This window comes from Cupressus sempervirens, chromosome 10, assembly GCF_028749045.1.
Source record: "Cupressus sempervirens isolate cs-2001-9-10 chromosome 10, ASM2874904v1, whole genome shotgun sequence".
Lineage (NCBI taxonomy): Eukaryota > Viridiplantae > Streptophyta > Pinopsida > Cupressales > Cupressaceae > Cupressus > Cupressus sempervirens.
Genome location: NC_143127.1, coordinates 286,598,732 through 286,604,090, shown reverse-complemented (window position 1 = coordinate 286,604,090; position 5,359 = coordinate 286,598,732). Strand labels below are relative to the sequence as shown.

Here is a 5,359-nt window from a genome sequence, read left to right as displayed (position 1 = left end):
TAGGACCCCTAAAGATATATGTTGTTATGAAATGTGTTGAAAGGGGTCATAAGTTATCCTGTGAGCCCTTTCGACCTATTCAAACAAATAAAATAGGTTCCTAGGGATCCTAAGACCCCTAGAGACAAATGTTGTCATGAAACGTGTCGAAAGGGGTTATAGGTTATCTTATGATCCCTTTCAACCCATTCAAAAAAATGAATTAGGTTGCTAGAGGTCCTAGGACCCCTAGGAACATATGTTGTAATGAAATGTGTTAAAAGCGATCATAGGCTATCCTATGACCCCTTTCAACCTGTTTGAACAAATTGAATAGGTCCCTAAAGGACCTAGGACCCCCAGGGAAATATGTTGTAATGAAATGCATCAAAAGTGGACCCCTTTTGACCCATTCAAACAAATGAAATAGGTCCCTAGGGGTTCTAGGACCCCTATTACATATATTGTCATAAAATGTGTTGAAAGGGGTCATAGGTTATCCTATGACACCTTTAAACCCATTCAAATAAATAAAATAGGTCCCTAGGGGTCCTACTACCCATAAAGTAATATGTTATCATGAAATGTGTTAAAAGGGGTCACATGGTACTTTATTCACTTTCGACTCATTTGAATACACGATGTATGATCCTAGGGGTCCTAGGACCCTTAGGAACATATGTTATCATTTAATGGGTCACAAGGGGACCTCTTTCAACCTATTTAAACACATAATTTATGTCACATGTAACATAATATGTTAAAAGAGGTCATAGGGTACTCTATGACCATTTTCAAATCATTTTAACACATGATATATTTTCCTAGGGGTCCTAGGACCCCTTTGAATATATGTTATCATTTAATGGGTTAAAGAGGTCATAGGGAATCCTATGACCCCTTTCAAGCCATTCAAACACATGATGTATGTCCCTAGGTGTCCTTTAGGGGTGCTAAGACCCCTAAGACATATATAATGTGTTGCAATGGGTCAAATGAGGTCATTTGATACTATATGACCCCTTTCAACCCATTATATGACAACATATGTTCTTAGGGGTCTTAGGACTCCTAGGGACATACATGTTGTGTTCGAATTGGTAGAAAGGGTTCATAGGGCATGCCATGACACACTTTGATCCATTACATGGTAAAATATGATCATAGGGTTCCTAGGAACCCTAGAGATATACATGTTGTCTTCCAATGGGTCGAATGGAGTTAAAGGATATTTGATGACCTCTTTTGACCCATTATATGACAAAATATGTTCTTGTGGGTCATAGGACTCCTAGGGATAAACATATTGTATTCAAATGGGTTGAAACGTTTCAATCAAATACATGACAACTTATATTTCTATGGGTCCTAGGGCCCCTAGGGACATACATGTTGTGTTTCAATGGGTAGAAAGGTGTCATAGGTTATCCTATGACCCCTTTGGACCTATTACATGAAAACATATGTTCCTAGGGTTCCTAGGACCCCTAGGTACATACCTATTATATTCCAATTGGTAGAAAGGGGTCATATGGTATCCTATGACTCATTTTGACCCATTACATGAGAACATATGTTCCTAGGGTTTCTAGGAGCGTTATCATCATTTGTGTCATGTTCTAATGGGTTGAAATCCTATGACCCCTTTTGACTCATTACATGATAATATATGTTCCTAGGGGTCCTAAGGCTCCTAGGGCCATACATGTTGTGTTCCAATTGGCCAAAAGGGGTTATTAGATACCCTATGACCTCTTTCGGCCCAATGTATGTTGTCATGTAATGGGTCGAAAGGGTTGTAGTATACTCTATGACCCCATTTCGACTCATTGGAACACAACATGTACGTCTATAGGGGTCCTAGGAGCCTTAGGAATATATATGTTATCATGTAATAGGTCGAAAGTGGCCATAGTATACTTTGTAACCTATTTCTACCCATTGAAACACAAGATGTATATCCCTAGGCCGACCCCTAGGAACACACATTGTCATGTAGTTTATTAACTTCGGTTACTAATATATATATATATATATGATATTATAATTTTATATATATATATATATAATAAGTACTAACTATATATAAAATAATATTATAGTAAATAATAATTATAATGATTTAATACTATATAATAAATTTTAGTAACAATATATAATAATTGGTCCCCCCCTGCCCCACCCCCCAAATTATGTTATAACTATATTATACTAGGACAATATAACTTAAAAATTGGTTCCTCCCCACATTGAGTTTGGTAAATAAAAATCAATATTTATCTGAAAAATTGGTCCCCACTCCCTTTAAAATCAATATGAAATTGGGTACCCATTCTCAAATTGCATACTGATTCTCAAATTGGGTACCCAATAAGGCAAGCTAGTATATTTTTGGTTTGGTATCAAGATGGGTGAGAAAAAAGTCAAAATTTGAAATGCTTTTAGACGTTTCAAAACTACATATTGTTTACATCGCCACTTTTTGGCACACCATGATTCTGCACATACCCACTTATAATTCAAAAACTTTGATTGTTGATTCAACTTCAACGTGTACCAAAACTTCTTATGCTTGTCCCTTATCAGATTGACACTTAGGATGAAAACACACACCATATACAATATTTGTTTATTACTTGAAACTTACAATGTTTTTATTTCTAAAATCAGAGAGTTAAAAAAATATTGTTAATGCTATATGATCATGTGCATCTTCTAAAGATTTAATCTTTAGAGAGCTTGGCATACATCTTCTATATTTTGAAGTAGGTAGTTTATATTTTGTGACTACCACTACATCATGTAGAAAATACGAACTATTCACATAATTATCGAAGATTGTATCTTTCCAATAAATGTATTATTCCAACCAAGCCACATGTGAAACTTCGATGTAGACCAAAGAATAAACAACATCAACACATACCAAAAAATATTTTCTATTTGACAACAATCAAATTATATATGTTGTAAAGGTTTAAACAGTTGTATCCTTTTCTCCACTTCTAGCACTTTCATCTCTTGTTTTCTTACATTTATAGTCTTGCTTTGATATCATGCGAGGAAGTCAGATTGCTGCAAATGTGTATGAAATGACAATTCAATATTGAAAAATACTAAATAATGATTTTTTAGTTCTAAATTTGATATTTATAGGTGTCCAACTCTAAAGGGAAGAAATATTTTGATTTCAATGTCTTCCCTTGGAATCAAAATCTGTATTATAAAGTATATGAATAGACATATCCATAAGAAAATATGTCTCCACAAGGTGGAGACATGTCTGCTTATGGGTATGTCTTATGAAAATGTCCCTCTTCTTGCTCGATCTTAATTAGGTTTCAACCCTTAACAACTACAAATGATCTTCTTTGTGTGTGTGTGTGTGTGCGCGTGCACGCGCATGTGTGTGTGTCATATAATATTATATATTATATATATCTTCAATATATAATTTATCTGACTAAAATTACAAAACATCAACATTCCTATTAATCATTTTTATCTTAATCAACATAATTACTGATTTAGCATGAGGGTAGCTTCTATCTCAAGGCTACTTCTACTCCTCTTGATACACAAATCAAAACATACTAAATCCAACGCATTATCATCTACTTATTAGTAGCAACTTCTTTTGAATATCGCACTATAAAGAAAAAATTAAGCTTGTAAACAATAATTCAATTTTGACTATTTAATACTTTTACAAGCCTTAATATTTAAGCCATCTGATTACTAACTCTTCTTATTGTCCCAATTGTTGATATAATCTTCATATCATCAATCAATCAGTATTAAATGAAGTAGCATAATATATTTTATAATCCTAAATACAATTGTGAAATAATCTTAAACATCACCTCCGAAATTGCTTTGCCATTTCACGTCCTTTTAATTAGTACATAGACTGCAATTGAATCACAGCAAGTGTTGGCTCTTTCTCAACAAGTACACAAGACCCATTTATTCAAATCCAGCTGGAAAACATTATTAATCATAATAACATATATACTCATGACCATGTTAGCCATAAGCCAATCTTTGTATTTATCCAGTAGAGTGATTGATCAAAAGCCACAAGAACGAAGGCCTGCAATTGTACTCTCATTACATCCAGTGGCAGTGGGATCACATCTCTTTACTTCAGAGCATGAGCAGGGCAAAGTGGGTATTGAATATACATTACATTCTGCTCCTGTATCAGCCGGGCATGGTTCATTCCTTATGCATCCATCTGCTCATTTTTTGAACATCCAATACCCATCAATACAAATCAAAACAAGCACAAATCTAACAAAAATGGTGAAAACAAATTATTCCTAATTCCAACCTGGGTATGGGCACTTTGAAGCTTGAACTCCAATATCAACATCTGTATATAAGAATAAGAATGTTTTAAGCATTTTGGTACTATAAAGTATGTTTTACTAACCCTAAAACAGAGCAAACAGTCACCTGTTGATAACGTTATCAATGCCAAAGCAACCAAGACAAATGCCAATGCTGCAATCTTCTCCCTTAGAGCCATATTATCTCTCTCTCTCTCTCTCTCGTGTTTTTGTGGAATGTGTATAGAAAAGCTGCTTCTTATATCATAGTTTATGAGTTACGATGCATGACTTTTTCATCTGGGTTTCAATATTTATACTCGTTCAGCCAGCTGTTGATGTTTATCCAGTATAGAAAGTTTCTCCTTTGACCATTTAATTGTTTAAAGTAGTCAAGTTAGAATAATGATATGATGTGATAAAATACACGATAGGGTTGATCAGATATGGTGCACATCATTTTTGACTTGTATTGTGCGTGGATATGCAAAGGTCAGTAAAGGTATTGATGGAGATGTTGTTTTAAAACACTTCTTTTGGAGGAACGTGCTAACTTGAGCATTTTTCTACCTGAATGAATGGCTGCATGGTCGGTTTTATTTGTTTAAAAATTGAATGGCTCGCCTATTTTGACTTCACTTTCCTCTCTTTCTCATTAGATCTGAGATATTATCTTTGAAAGGAGGTCATTTAAGTCATGCTTTCATACTACTTATAATGTGGATTTTAGGTTCGTTGGGAGGTTTGCTGGATTGTTAAAATCAGAAATTTGCTCCTACTGCCTACCACAAGAATACTAAGCAATCGTTTAGTTCAATAGAAAAATTAATTTAAAAAATTATTAATCAATAAAACTAACACTTGTACCGGCAGGTTCAAGTGTCACCCCAATTTAATGCAACAATCAAATTTAAAAAAACTATAACATGAATAAATTGGAAGCCAATGGAACATCAGCATTGCACATCATCAATAGAAAATAAGCATCCGCTAATAAATCAGCATAGAAACTTTGAAATTACGGTCATCAAATCAGCTTCAGCATTTTT

At 34.2% G+C, this 5,359-nt stretch overlaps 1 long non-coding RNA gene across 1 annotated transcript; it reads right to left on the bottom strand.

The window, feature by feature from the left end:
* Nucleotides 1-3,826: 3,826 nt before the first annotated feature.
* LOC149533771 (uncharacterized) lies at nucleotides 3,827-4,586 on the bottom strand. Its single transcript, XR_016357024.1, has 3 exons — nucleotides 4,438-4,586; nucleotides 4,313-4,354; nucleotides 3,827-4,216 (listed from the first exon to the last, which is right to left on the bottom strand). It is a non-coding gene; the product is annotated as an uncharacterized LOC149533771 (long non-coding RNA).
* Nucleotides 4,587-5,359: the final 773 nt, after the last annotated feature.